Source organism: Cricetulus griseus, chromosome 2 (genome assembly GCF_003668045.3).
Source record: "Cricetulus griseus strain 17A/GY chromosome 2, alternate assembly CriGri-PICRH-1.0, whole genome shotgun sequence".
NCBI classification, from domain to species: domain Eukaryota; kingdom Metazoa; phylum Chordata; class Mammalia; order Rodentia; family Cricetidae; genus Cricetulus; species Cricetulus griseus.
In genome coordinates, this window is record NC_048595.1 from 60,150,618 (window position 1) to 60,165,416 (window position 14,799).

At 37.1% G+C, this 14,799-nt stretch overlaps 1 protein-coding gene across 1 annotated transcript in view; it reads left to right on the plus strand.

The window, feature by feature from the left end:
* Mllt3 (MLLT3 super elongation complex subunit) overlaps positions 1-14,799 on the plus strand; it is a 266,421-nt gene that overhangs the window by 184,897 nt on the left and 66,725 nt on the right.

A 14,799-nucleotide genomic window follows, 5' to 3' on the forward strand; every position in this document is an offset into this window, starting at 1 on the left:
TTACCTTTCCCTGCAGATATCAATTGCAAATAGCCCTTGTTTAAGGGAAGGGCACTATGTCCACTTTCCCTTCTTAGTGTTGGGACCCTGTTTGGTTTGAACCTGGACAGGCCATGTAGGTGCTGTTGTGAGTTAATAAACACATTAGTACAGTTTTGTACTGAAGACACTGTTTTCTTGAAGTCATCTATCTATCACCGGTAATCCTCTAGCCCTTATAATCTTTCCACCTTCTCTTCTATGTAGATCTCTGAGCCTTGGCTGGTGCCTGTGGTGTAGGTGGGGGGTGAGCAGAGGGAGGAGTATGAAAACATACTATTTATGATTGAGTCTGCCAAGGTCTCACTTTCCGCTCATTGTCCATTTCTGGGTATCTGCATATGTTTCCATCTACTGCAATAAGATGATTCTCTGATGAAGGGTGGATGAGGCAATAATCTGTAGTTATACCAGATGTCATTAGGAATCATTTACTGATATGCTCATTTAGCAGAATAATAGTATTAGGTTTTCCTCCAGGGCCATGACCTATCTAGTTTCAGGTTTTGGACTCTTTACCAGTGTCAGATATGTCTTCCATCTCATGAAGTGGGCCTTAAAAATCTAATTTTAAAAAGTGTTTTTTTTTTACTCCTATAACATGTGTGCCATTAGCACACCTGCATATCGTGTGGGCAGGTTGCTGTTGTAGGTTGCAGGTTGCAGGTTTATAGATGGATGATGTTGATAATTATCAGTGTCATCTTTCTTCTCTGCTAGAATTCAGGGTACCTTCAAGCATCATAAATGCTAGTTAGTAGGGTTGAAGCTTCTAGTAGGCTACCAGCTGAACTTCTCCATATTCAATTACATAAGTAAGTGTAGTCTTCATCAATAAGGCCTTGCCCTCAGGTTGTGGAGGGAAACCAATAGTCTTGGCAATAGTCTATGATGTTAGGGGGTTTCATAGGATTCCTTTGGCCAACATTTCAACAAAGTTGTAACCCATTCCTAGCACTAGAGGTTTTACTTGGTGACATAACATATCTAGTTGGGACATTGTCTCCACTATTTTTGGTAACCCCATTTAGATTGCTCTTTTAGGAACCTTCTATAGAAGTAGGTTTCTATAGAGCTTCTCTAAAGGGCCTATTAGTGTTAGTGTCCCTCTCTATATTTCCTCCTTTACCTTTCTTTCCCATTTCACTTCTCCCATTTAATCCTCCTATTTTCGTTTCCCCTTTCTTTCTTAATATTATATTCTATATCCCCTTCTATGGGAGATTTTACTCCCTTACTATGTACTGGCCCCTTAGTATCTACTTAACATCTATATTTATTCAGATTGTAATATACATTTCTAAAACTTAAAAGCTAACATCCACATATATTAGAAAACATTTAATATTCATCTTTTTGTGTCTGTGTTAACTCACATAGGTTGACTTCTCTGGTTTGTCCATTTACCTGTAAATCTCATAATTTCATCTCTTTGTAGCTGAGTAATATTCCATTATGTAAATATAGCACATATTCATTATTTAGTCATCAGTTAATGGACATCTAAGCTGTTTCTAATTTCTGGCTCTTAGGAATAGAGCAGCAATGAATATGGTTAAGTGAATATCTCTGTAATAGGATGTAAAATTCTTTGGGTGTATATGCTCAAGAGAAGTATAGCTGGATCTTGAGGTAGATCTATTCTCAGCTTCCTTCTGATCCTCCACAATGATCCCATAGAGGCTATACAAGTTTTTGCACTCGGTGTGCGTAGTGTTTATATTGTTTAAACACTGGCTGACAAAATTCCTCAAGACTTTAACAGCTTGCTCTGGTGAAACCTGTGTGGCCAGCTCCAGCACAACACCAGCTAGCTGTTGCTGTAGCTGTTGCTCTTACTGTTTAATTGGTGGGTGGTCTCATTTCTAACTGCCTTTGTAACCATTGTTTTTAGTTTTTCTTTTTTAATGGAGTAGGTCTGAGAGTAAATCCCTTTTGTATATGCCATTATTTTGATAATATTGTTTCTGTGGATTTGTGGTATTTATTGTTTTGGAAAGGCTTTAGTCATTAGATTTATTGTTGGGTTTTTGCTCAGATTCTTATTCCTTTTATTTCATTCTCCAAATGTTTTAAGAACTTAAGTATTTTCAGTTTTTTTATATCTATGTGCATTTTCTGACTGTTTTTTTCCTATGTCTTTTAGTTTGCTAATCCTGTTAAGTTGTGCCCAGTTTGCCCTGAGTGATTGTTGTCAATAGTATTTTTTTTTTTTAATTTCTGTTGCCTCTTCATTCTTACTTATTGCTTATTGTTTGGACATCTTTTTTAAGATTCCATATTTTTTATCTTTTAAAGTTACAAATCTGATAATTACTTACCTAAATTCTTGTAGCCCTTTTGTCTCAGATCATGATGACCATGTTTATGCTATTTTAAAATTGTGTTCCATATGCTAATTAGATAGCCTTTTGGAATCTTATGGCCTTGGCAGAGTGTTCCTGCTAAAAGATTTGTAAAGGCTTGTTGTAGATTTCTGTAGGTCCCGTATTGGGGCTTGAGAGATGCAGGCAGTAAGTACATGTGTGCTCTTGGGGATCCCCATCTTTCAGGCTTGGTTGTAATTCACACTAAACATTTAAGTCCTTTCTCTGTCTCTCTTCCATAGACTCTTGACTCTACAGTTCTCCTGCTGGTCTAAGAGTGGACACTTTTCTTTCAGTTACTCAGTGTAACTGCACTCAGCATTGCAGTGAAGGCTCTTCCAGAATCCATCAGACTACCCACATTTTAAGGGCTGTTTTCCCTGCTGCCATTGTCTTTGTGTTCCACAGAGTCCTTTGCATTTGTGAGAAATTCATGTGTAGTGTATTTGTCTTTGTTTCTTTTTAGCAAGTGTTTTCCTCTGTAATAAATGTATCAAATGCACAATCCTCATACATGCTAGGAAAAGACTCTCTTATGAGTGGTACCCTTAAGTGTGTCATCCTCAGCTTATGGGCTTTTACTTTTTATTGAACTTTTATGCATCCGGCATTTACTGAATTTTATACATTTTCATCTTAAACTTCCAAGTACTCCATTGTGGTTGGTCTATTTATTGCAGTTCCTCTGTTAGTGCAGATAAACTGTTACTCTCTAGAACATTTACTTAACAAGCCTTGCTGTGAGGACCCTATCTGGTACTGAAAGAGAAGGCTATACTTGAAAGCTTGTTATGAAAATGGAAATCATACTGCAGTAAATATTCTGACACCAAGAAAGAGAAGCTGTATAATTATTATTACCATGATTTTTTAGTTCCAATGCACAAAGGTAATAGAAGTTTGCTTTAAAATGAAGCCTTATATGTATACTGTACTGTTAGTTGTACTTAATTTTAATTTAGTATTTAAATAAAAGCAATTAAAGAATAGTATATGCATAGAGACTTAAATGAGATTGAATTCTGAAACAAAAGTATTTTATAAAAATTCATTGTGATAAATCATTTGAGAAAGGTATTTTTAATTGTCCATTTTGAATATTATTTTTAAAAACAATAAATACAAATTGCTATTTTAAACTTCATATTAATGGGGATATATTAATAATTCTTCCTTCCTTTCTCTCTCTCTTTCTCTCTTTCTCTCTCTCTCTCTCTTTCTCTCTTTCTCTCTTTCTCTCTTTCTTTGGCTTTTCAAGGCAGGGTTTCTCTGTAGCTTTGGAGCCTATCCTGGCACTTGCTCTGGAGACCAGGCTGGCTTCAAACTCACAGAGATCCGCCTGCCTCTGCCTCCCAAGTGCTGGGATTAGAGAATTGCGCCACCAACACCCGGCCTTATATTAATAATTTTAATATTGAAGAAAATATTGGCTTTGTATCTATGCTTTTGAATGACAGGCTAAGAAAATGAAAATGTAACTACCCTTTTCTTTATCTCTGAGTGACAAATTTTATTTCTTAATTGTAACTATAATTTATACATTTTATATCCTTCTTCTATTAATGATGAAAGTAAAGTGCCATATGAGTAGCAAGCCATTGTCTGCAGCTTAGTTTGAGTGTGGTTCAGAAAAGTAAGATAGTCATATGTCTTGTCATGAGGAAAGTTAGAGTGCTTAAAGACATAGAATGCTGATTACATATTTGCATATTGAATAATTTTCGTTTTTTTGAGTCAGGGTTTCTCTGTGTAGCCTTGGTTGTTCTAGAGCTCACTCTATAGACCAGTCTGGTCTTAAATTTGTAATTCAGAGATCCACCTGCCTCTCCATCCTCCTGAGTGCTGAGATTAAAGCTGTGTGCTACCAGGACTACCTGGCTAATTTTATTTTTCTAAATCAAAATTATTTCACAAAATCTCTGAATCACAAATGGGCACATGAAAGGAGAGAACATACATGAGTGAATTTGGAAGGCTAGAGAATTTTATTTTAACTTAAGTGCATGTTGTTTAAAATAATTAATTGTAAAGGAAATGTTTAGCAACAAGGAAAGTTCTTCTCATCTTCCCTAATTTTCTACTCCTGGAAGGAACATCTTTAAGTCTTGTTCAGTTCTAGGGCTGCTGCCAAAGTTTCTGAACATTTTTTTTTTCTTTTTAGTTCCTAGTAACATATATTATACATAAGAAGGAGTTTGATTGTGAAGTTTGCATGCAAGTAGATTTACTCCCATAATCTTTTGCTTGTCATCCTGCCATCCCAATGTTGCCCCTTTTCTCAAACAATCCCCTTTCATTGTCAAGTCAAATCAACCAAATTCACCCCCTTTCATTCACCATTTTCTTTTGGTGACCCACTGAGCTTAACTAGGTGAGCAGTTATTTGTAGGGGCTTTGACCACCGTGAAAAAACATCCCTCCTTCTCCTAGCAGACATTAACTTCTCTGAAATCCTCCTGGAGGGTAAGGGCCTCATGAAGCTACTTTCAGAACAGGGTGTTGACAGGCCCAGTCTTGTGCAGGCCTTTTGCTGATAATCACGACTGGACTGCTGATGAGTATAGTAGCCCTGTGGTGCTCAGAAGAAAGTGTTCTACAACACTTGACTCCTTCCTCCTGCCTCCTTTGTATCCTTTCCTAGTCCTCTTTTGGGATTCTAAATTGTATTTCTATGTTGCCTGCCCTCCCTCCGCCCCTCCCTCCCTCCCATTTTGAAATTTTTATAGGTGTATAAATACATCTTAAGTATATCCCCCATTTCCCTCCCTCAACTACTGGGATACTCTCTTCCCAATATATGCCCCCTTCCAGCTTCATGTCATCACCATCTGTCTTCTATTCACCTACTGGTTTTCGTTGTGTTGCCCATATGAACAAGGGTTCGGGTTCATTCACTGGGGCCTGGCCAATCTGCCCATGGCTACACCCCTAAAGAAAAATGACTCTCCCTCATCCAGCAGCCATTAATTGCTGATGGCTCCTTAGTTAGGGGTGGGGCCTTGGGAATCCCCACCTTCGTGCTGGAATTTTTACTGGCTTGATCTTCTGCAGGTCTTGTGCAATAATCGGAACTGCTGTGCGCTTGTGTGGGCAACTGCTGTGTCATGTCCCGAGAACAGTGTTTCATAGTCCTCCTCTCTATCATGCAGCTCTCCCATTCTTTCCACCTCTCCCTCTAGGATGTCTTGAGTGCAGAGGAAGGAGTTAATGTAGATGTTCCATCTGCTACTGAGCACTCAGTCATGCTGCTATTTCTTTATGACGCTTTAGTTCATCTGTTCTTCCCCATCTAAGATGCAATTTTCAGTTCTTCTCTTGCTAACGTTTGTAGGTTTCTAGGTCTTGAATGCAGAACTCATTTTCTTATTTTATCAGCTGTGGACAACATTTCTTCTTATTTTTCAATGTATTAAGTCCATGGTATCTTACGATTTCTCCTTTCTCCCCCATTTCCACCTTCCATGTCTTTTATTCAAGTCCATTTACATTGTCAAGGTTTGTAACATTGTGTTAATTAAAAAACCTTAATCGGGGCTGGAGAGATGGCTCAGAGGTTAAGAGCGCCAACTGCTCTTCCAGAGGTCCTGAGTTCAATTCCCAGCAACTACATGGTGGCTCACAACCATCCGTAATGAGATCTGGTGCCGTCTTCTGGTGTGCTGATATACATGGAAGCAGAATGTTATATACATAATAAATAAAATCTTAAAAAAACATTAAATCTCCCATTCTCATTTATAACTTCAATATGGTAATAATTAAAGCTGTATAGTTTTTCTATATTCCAATCACATTGCTTATGCTAGATACATTGTTTATAATACAAATTGAGTATCTTTTTACTGGAATGATTGAGACTTTTATTTTCATGTTTTTGGGATTTGAGATTTAATAGGATGTCTTAGGGGATTAGAACCCAAGTCTAAACATTTATTGGTACACACATAGCCTGTAGGTGTCTAAATGAGCCACCCCCACCCTGGCCCCAGCATAGTAGATGCCAATGTTTTGGTATCTTCCTCTAGTTTTCTACCTCAGTTTTGAGACAGACTTTCTCACTCAAATATAGGTAACCATTTCAGCTAGACTGGGCGACCATTAAGTTCCCTGGATCCACTGTCTGGCTCTGTCTCTCAATGCTGAGGTTACAGGCATGCACCACCACACCTGGCTTTTTACCTGGATTCTGGGGCTCTGAATCAGGTCACCATGGTTGTTGAGCAGACACTTTATGCATCAAGCCACCTCTTAAAAGTGAACAATATTTTCTGTTACTTTGAGTTGTGAGAAACTTATCAGAGGACAGATTTGGAGTTTTATACTCACAGTTTCAGGTGATTGCTCAGAGTTCCCCATGTTGGTAATGGAAACCTTTCTGATTTTTCAGTGTTTATGATTTCAGACTTTGGGCATTAGATCTATGCAGCCTTTACATGAACTCATGTGAATACACACACATGCATACATACACATATGCATACACAAATACATGTAGTTTTATATAATATATATTAAAGTCATCAAGTTGACTTTACTTTATAGATTAATACTAACAAGAAAATGCAAAGTACTTAGCAAGTTAAGATGATTTCTGAAAGCTGAAAATTGGTGACCATTGTTTATTGTTACAGTTAGGTAAAGTGTTCATTCATGGATAAGATGTTTATTGTTGAAATATTTTCTTATAGTCACTTGTTTCTGTGGCTTTACAGTTTGTTGTGTTTTCCATTTCCTCTTGATATTTGAGCTAAATCTTTCAAATCCTGTTCTTTCTGAACACTTCCTGTAGCGGTCTTGTAGGATGCTCTGGTTGTTACCTCTACCTGTTTGGGAGGTGGTTATTTAGTATTTGATGTGAGTGCTATAAAATGTTAGTTCATCCAGCTTACAAGAATTTAATTGTATTGGGGTGAGAAGTATTGCATAAGCCCAGTAGATATAACTCTTCAAATAAGTCTGTTAGCCTTAAAATATTTGTCACTAAATGACCCAAAATTCAACATCCTTTAAGTATACAGAGAAAGAAGCTGATTTCAAAATAGATTATTTGCCACTTAGTACTACCAAAAAACAAACAAAACCACCACAACATACCCCCTACTGGAAGTAAATGGAACTTCATTGATCTATTTCTGCTGAGACTACAGTTCCCATTCTTTTAGTCATTGAGCTCTTGCCCTGCTAGTCCCATGCTCATATTTCTTTCTCAGGTTATAGTATTAAGGCTGACAGGTGTTTTTAAATCAATGGAGTTAATGTAGAATCCACAGAAATACAGTAAAGATTGCAGGTGCTGGAGTCAGGTTGCTTCGACTTGAATTTAGTTTCACCACTAATTTTCTGTGCAATTGGGTACATGCTTATAAGTGTGTAAATATATATAAATATGTATATGGGTAAATTTGTATCTGTGTATCAGTTTCTCCATTTCCCTGAGGCTGGCTCAGTCAGTGTCTATTTAGCAGCTTGTCACCACTGCCACCCCCACCTCTCATCACAATAACATAGGCCTCTGAGTAGCTTTCTTTCCTTGCCCTCTATCTATCACATTACCACCATTTAATCTTCCTAAAGTGTGAGCAGTTTCAATGGTGGAGACCTTTAAGTTCCTCATTCCTTTGCTTTCCACATAGAGAAATTCTTCGTGGTGGCTATTCATAAGTTGGGTGGCTCTAATAAAGAACTCATTCAAGGTGGCTGAGGGGAATCTGTTACCAGGGCCAGATTCTCTCTCTGGATAGTCAGCATCTTTATATCCTCTGTCATGTCACATGCTGGTTTCCAGATAGCCAATAGGATGATTGCAACCTCTTACATCACTTGTGCATTTCTGACATCTATATTTCTATGGATGTAGATGTTTGTACTGGCTGGGTATTTTACAGATGCAGGCAAATTGAGGGGTTTTATACATAATGCAATACTGCCTGCCATTTTTTCTGACCAAATTTAGAAAGGGCTGGCTGGATTTGTTTGTTTTCCATGATATTTAGATATATAGTATAGTTCTCCCTAACTTTCTGGTTGAGTTTAAACTTTCATGTTCTCTTTGTATTTTGGCTACTCAGATGGCTGTGGCTGAAGGAAAGACTCCAGTTGCTATTCTTAAATGCCATCTCTTTTCCATGTCTGGCATGCTTTTTTAGGCCCTCTCTCACCCACTGGTAAATGCTAAGCTTTGAATCTCATTGACTCTTGTTAGTCTCAGTGTTTAGATTAGTTTCATTATTTTAAAGGCCTGCTAGTTGTTAACATATTTTCTACCTCACCATATTGAGTTCCACGTTGCCTGACATTAACACAGCCTGATGCTTTCTTTTAGGTGTGCTGAGCTGATATTTCATCCAGTTGTTTTAACCTTTTTTTTTTTTTTTTTTTTTTTGCAATCAAGTGATGTGTTCCTCACAGATTGTGTGTTACCTTAGCTCCTGTCTAGCACAATGCCAGCAGGAGAGGTAATTCAGCACTTGGGTTTTGATGTTGAGTGACTCTTTGAGCATTGTACTTGCTAATGCTTTACTTCCCTTAATTCTGCTTATATTTTAAACTGATAGCTATTTCCCACTTTCTGCTAGTTGATGGGATGTTTCTGCACTTTTCCCTCTCTCTATTGGCATGGTCCCTTTCAGTTCATTGTTATAAAGTGTTCTTATACTTTAACATGAGAAAATTTGCTTTCTGTTCCATCTTTTCACTCCCTGCCATTCATAAATTTCTGTGTGGATAATTTTCTTTTATAGATCTAAGTTTCTGCTATACCTCTTCCATGTATCCATATAGTTTGTTGGTTTAGATTTAGTTCTGTGTAGATTGCAAGGTATAGTCATTCCCTGTGTTTGCCATTTGCCATCTTCCCTTGTGTAGAAGATCTGTTCACTGATGTGGTGACTTTTTGACTAGAATGCTTTGTCATGATGGAGCAGATTTCTTTAAATCATTAAACATTGGCAGAATCTTCTTTCACACTGCCTGTGTGTGATGTTTGAGTTACATAGCTGTCTACCACTATCCACACTTCTACTTTCTGTGGTTGCAATGATCCAAGGCAAACTATTAAATGGAAATTGCCAATCATAAATAAAAATTCAAATTTATTTTAGTATATGTTACAATCTTATAATCAGTGATTATTACTCTTTTACCATAGCCAATATATAAACTAACTGTATCACAGGTATATGTGTTTAGGGGAAAGTGTAATATGTATAAACTTCAGAATAAGCTAAGATTGATAAAGGGTGGATACTGTTGTTTTTTTGTTTGTTTTCTCCCGGGGGTATTTTTATTGTTCTAGATCCCTATGTTACAAATAAGAATTCTAATTTCAGTAGATTTTTTTTACTTTGAAGTAATTGTCTTTGGTAACTGGTCAACTTTAATTCTTATGTTTTTAAGATTTTTCTAATGTATTTTTAAATATTTTGTATGTCTGTATGCAAGTGAGTGGAATTGACTATAGAGGCCAGAAGCAGGGCATCGGGTCTCCTGGCGTTACAGGTAGTATGAGCCACCTGATGTGGATACTGGGAATCAAACTCAGGTCTTGTGGAAGGACAGTACAGGCTCTTTCACAACTGAGCTGCCTCCAGCCCCAAATCCTTGAAGTTTAGAAATCTTAGCTAACCTGTGTGGGTATGTGTCTTTTTGTTTTCCCTGGGTTCTGGAGGACCCAGTGATCTTACAGTTTACATTTTCTTACATGTCACTTTCAGAATCCCCTCCCCCCATTTCATCCTTCTTTAGACTCTACTGGAACGCGTCCTGTGCCATGCTTGGTTGCTTCCCTCTGTTCTTCAAGTCCTCTTATTCCCATCATCCACTTCTTGGGTCTTTGCTCTGCTGTGGTTTCTTCTGACCTTTCTTTCCTGTCACACTGATCGTTGTGGTTCTCCCCTTGCCCTAGTGAATTATTTAGCTTGGTAATTTTAATGTTCAGTTTTCATTGAATTTTTAAAGTTTTGAAATTATTATTTTTTATTATACTTGATCCTCCTTAATTAGTCATGTTTCTAATGTCAATACTTCATCTGTCTTCTTCAGGAAGTCTGTTAGTTCTTTCCTACTTATATATGCATTGGGACTTAAATAAGCACTGAAAGGTGCTGGCTCTTCAGTCCTTTAAATATGTTTATTTAAACATATTTAAAACACCGCACCAGCAAATATGTTTATAGTTTCTTATCTATATATTTATGTATCTCTGTGCTTTCCTCTTTGTCTCCTTGCATTCCTTAGCCCCAGGAGTAAGCTGAGTGGACTCTATCCTATTGGGTTCTCCAAGGGCCAGAGGTTAGCCAAACTGTGCAGTTACCTGAATGCTAAACTCCTCTGATCTGGCTTGGAGCCACACAGATCTTGTGTTAGCTAGCCTTTTCTCACAAGAGTCCTACAAACCTATGGCCCATTCTTCAAACTCTACTGCCTTCCACCTCCAGAACTATCTGGCTCAAGAGGATTGAGTTGAGTTGGTTATATTTTGAATTGAAATAAGAAAGGTTGATCAAATTCTCAGCCCCCTTTCCCCTTCTCTACAGGATCCTAAATTTTTATATTTTATTTATATTCTCAAATGGTAACCTAATCATTATTTGTGATCTGTTTGGAGGTTTATTTTTGAATATCATGGTTTACATTAGCCCTTCATATGTACTACCTCTTGAAGTATACAGTGCAAGTTGTGGAAAGTATCCTGCTTAAATGTTTGGGCAAGTAAACTCATCTGGAAATGTTTATTGGTTTTGATTAATAAAAATTTTGATGATCATTTATTTGTCTAAGTTTCATTAATCTGAAAATCTTTCACAACTTAGACCATTTAGAACAGGACAGAAGAAAGCTGGAGGGAAGAAACAGGAAGTGAAGAAACAGCACTGAGTTGTCAGTAGGAAGAAGACAAGGAAACTAAAAGCCACACATGATCAGAAAGCCCTTCTATGTCCAGTTCTCACAACCTCCCTTTCTCAGGCTATGTGCTCGAGTTATAGATAAGTCCATTTGGACCCAGTTATACACGAAAGAGACCATTCTGCTCCAGAGCATTAAAACAAAGAGGCATTCAATAGAATGGCATGGATGAAAGTTGTATACCTTAGCATTACAGGTTGCAAAGTTAGTGCAAATGCATGCGTATTTATATTTAAATAGTCATTTGCTTTCCATATTTGTGATCTGAATTATGCACATGCCCTCTCTTTGGATTACTCCATATTCAGTTGCTCTTAATCATCTTTAAGCAACGAGATTTGAATTATACAACACATGTAAGCTTCACATAGAATGGTAATTAGTCTCTGCTGTTAAGTAGCATTTAATGTTGAGGTTAATGATTCAGAAACAATTTTTAAAAACCTACTGACTAGACTTAGTATATATGTTAGATCAGCTTTTATTCCGTATCAGTGGCAGTTGGATGCTGATGTGTCCTAAGCTAACACTTTGTATTTATTACATGTAAGAGTGTAGAGTCTGGCGACATGTACTTAATCTGTCATTTGCTACCAGCCCCAGCTAAAGAAATTGCTCCTCTGTATATGACAGAGACCACCCTCTCTACTTTCTGTATTTTGTCACGGACATTATTATGGGAAGTATTTGTCATAGATTTGACTTTTTGCACAAAGAAAGATTTTGCAAATAATTATTTGATTTAATATTTTTAAATTTATTTATTTTATATGTTTGAGTGTTTTGCCTATATGTATGCACACATGGTGTGAGTACGTAGTGCCTGTGGAAGCAGAAGAGGGTGTAAGTTCCCATGGAGCTGGAGTTGTGAATGGTTGTGGGTGCTGGGAATCAATCTCCAGTCTTCTGAAAGAGCAACAACTGCTCTTACCCACAGAGTCATCTTTCTAGTCCTTATTTGACTTTTTTTGAGTCAGGGGTTTCATTATGTAGTCCTGGCTGGCCTTGAACTTTCAATGTGGACAAAGATTAGGCTGGCTTTGAACTCACATAGATATACCTGCCCTTCCCTCCTTCCTGAGTGCTGATTACTGGCCCTTGCTGCCACACCCAGGAAAGCTTTGTGAGGTGATAATGATAAAGGGAGAACAGTGAAGTCATTTGTTTGTTTGAGTAGATAAAGAGGGCACTAAATAGCTCAAGTTACAAAAATACACATTTCTGGATTTCACCAAGAATACATTTCTGGGTTTCTTATGGTTTACATGCATGTGACTAAGACAGAACATAAAACTATCTATAACACAAAAACTTGTATCTAGTATCACTGAATACTTTGTTTTGAAGTTTGTATTACAGTTATTGTATCTGTGTGGGTGTGCGCGCACCTGTGGGTGTGTGCTCACTTGTGCATGCATGTATACTACCTGTGGAAGTCAGAGGACAACTGGTGTATGTCTGTTTTTGTCCTACCATGTTGGTCCTGGGGATCAAATGCAGGTTGTTAGGCTTGACAGCAAGCACCTTTGCCTGCTGAGCCATCTGTCTGACCCACCACTGTGTACTTTATTAAGAATTCCTGTTTATTCTACAGTGTTATTAATAAATAATTTGAGTTTCCCCATAGAAGTCCCCCACTTCCTGATGTTTATTGGTTTTTAATGTGTAACACTAGAAGTATGTTGATAGTTTAAGAAGTTATATTTATTAAAATATGTGTAATACTCCATAAAGAGTGAATGTTTAATAGCGATGCTTGGGTGTAGACATAATTAGAGAACTGATTGCAAATTGCCAAAATTCAGTGAGTCAACAAACCAATTAAAAAAAATCTCAAGGATATTAGATTTGAAAATGTTCTTCCTTAATTTAGTTTGTCCATTATATATTATTTTAATTATTCATAGTATTGCTTAACATGCCAGGAAATTTCCTGTAATAGAATTTATTAAATAATGGAGTTTCAGTAATATGAATTCTATATTTAGTAGCATGTTTTAAAGTCTCAGATTAAAATGCTTTGTAAAGAATTACCTAGCTAGTTTGAAGCATGAAAACAAGTCTTTGCTTGGTAACTTTATTCATTCTGTAATTTTGAAACCAAATGCTCATTTCGGAAAATGAGTAATTTGAGTTCTTTTGCTATACATAGAGGGCAGATGATTTTTTTAGGAAACAAAAGTACCTATTGCCACTGGCATAGAACAGTGATCTTCACACAGACTATCACCTTCTAGTGTTTGTCAGTGAACATATATACTCACCCCTCAAATCCCATAGATGCAATAAATAGGAGATTGATCATTTTGTTGAAAAGCTTTACATGTGTTCTCATTCTTGTGTCATGCCACATGTTTAAGAAATATCAGATGTGTTATACAGCATTGGGCTTAAGTGAGTGAGTTAGTTCGGCATGTATAGAATGAACTTGAAGATGGAAATTCTGACTGGAATTTGTCATTGGTTCCATTAGGAGGGTGAAGTGAGCATGAAGGCACTATTCTTTTAGTATTGATGTGGATTTTTGCATGCCCAGGATCTATTGTTTCTTATTATTTTGCTATTAATAGTAAAAACTCACAAATATGATAAGTATAGACTTAGATTTTGTTTCTAAATAGGTTATGTAGAGATTTGTGTAGATATGTGTGTGTTTGGGTGTCTCTGTTTTTAGAATTTATTTATTTTATGCGTGTGTGTGTTTTACTTGAATGTGTGGCTGTGCGCCGTGTACATGCAGTGTCTCTGGAGGCCAGAAGAGCACACTAGATCTTCTAGAAGTTATGAGCCACCATGTGGATGGTGGGAACTGAACCAAGGTGCTCTGGAAGAACAGCTTGTGCTCCTCACTTCAGAGCCATCTCTCCAGCTCAGCTTATGTGTTTTGAGGTGTTGTGTGAAGTAGGAAAATTGGTCACATTTAAAATAAAATATGAGTAGTTACCTCCTTCTCAGGATTGTCCAATAGTAATTGCTAAAGATCCTGTCCCTCTGCTAGATGAAGTCTTTGATGTTTTCCATTACTTTCTGCTTTTTGTTTTGCTTGTCCTTAGTGAAAGAAAGATATTCTTCAATTGATGAAAATTTGGCTTAAGAAAAATTTTAGCTCACATTAAGAATTATTTTTTTGGGTGACTTTATGATTGGCAGAGATGTTTCATGTAACCTGGCTTTGTTGTGTTACCTTGACTACTTTTCTGCTTCCGTCTCTATCTTGTGCTACAGCTAGATGCTACTATTCAAATGCAATCTGCTTTGCTCCTTGTTTTAGTTTACTCTGGTCAACCAGTGCCACCTTTATATTCTTCTGTTTCTAATAGCAGTAGTTTGCTTATGCTACTTGTTCATATGTTTGTTTCTTTATATTAGGATGTATTCTTTTTCCATGCTCTCAGCAGAACTAAGTAGCCTCCTTCTTTTAGTTGTTGCTTTGCAGATGGTGCTTTCAATACCCACCAATCATAGATATGGATGCCATAGTTGTTTATAG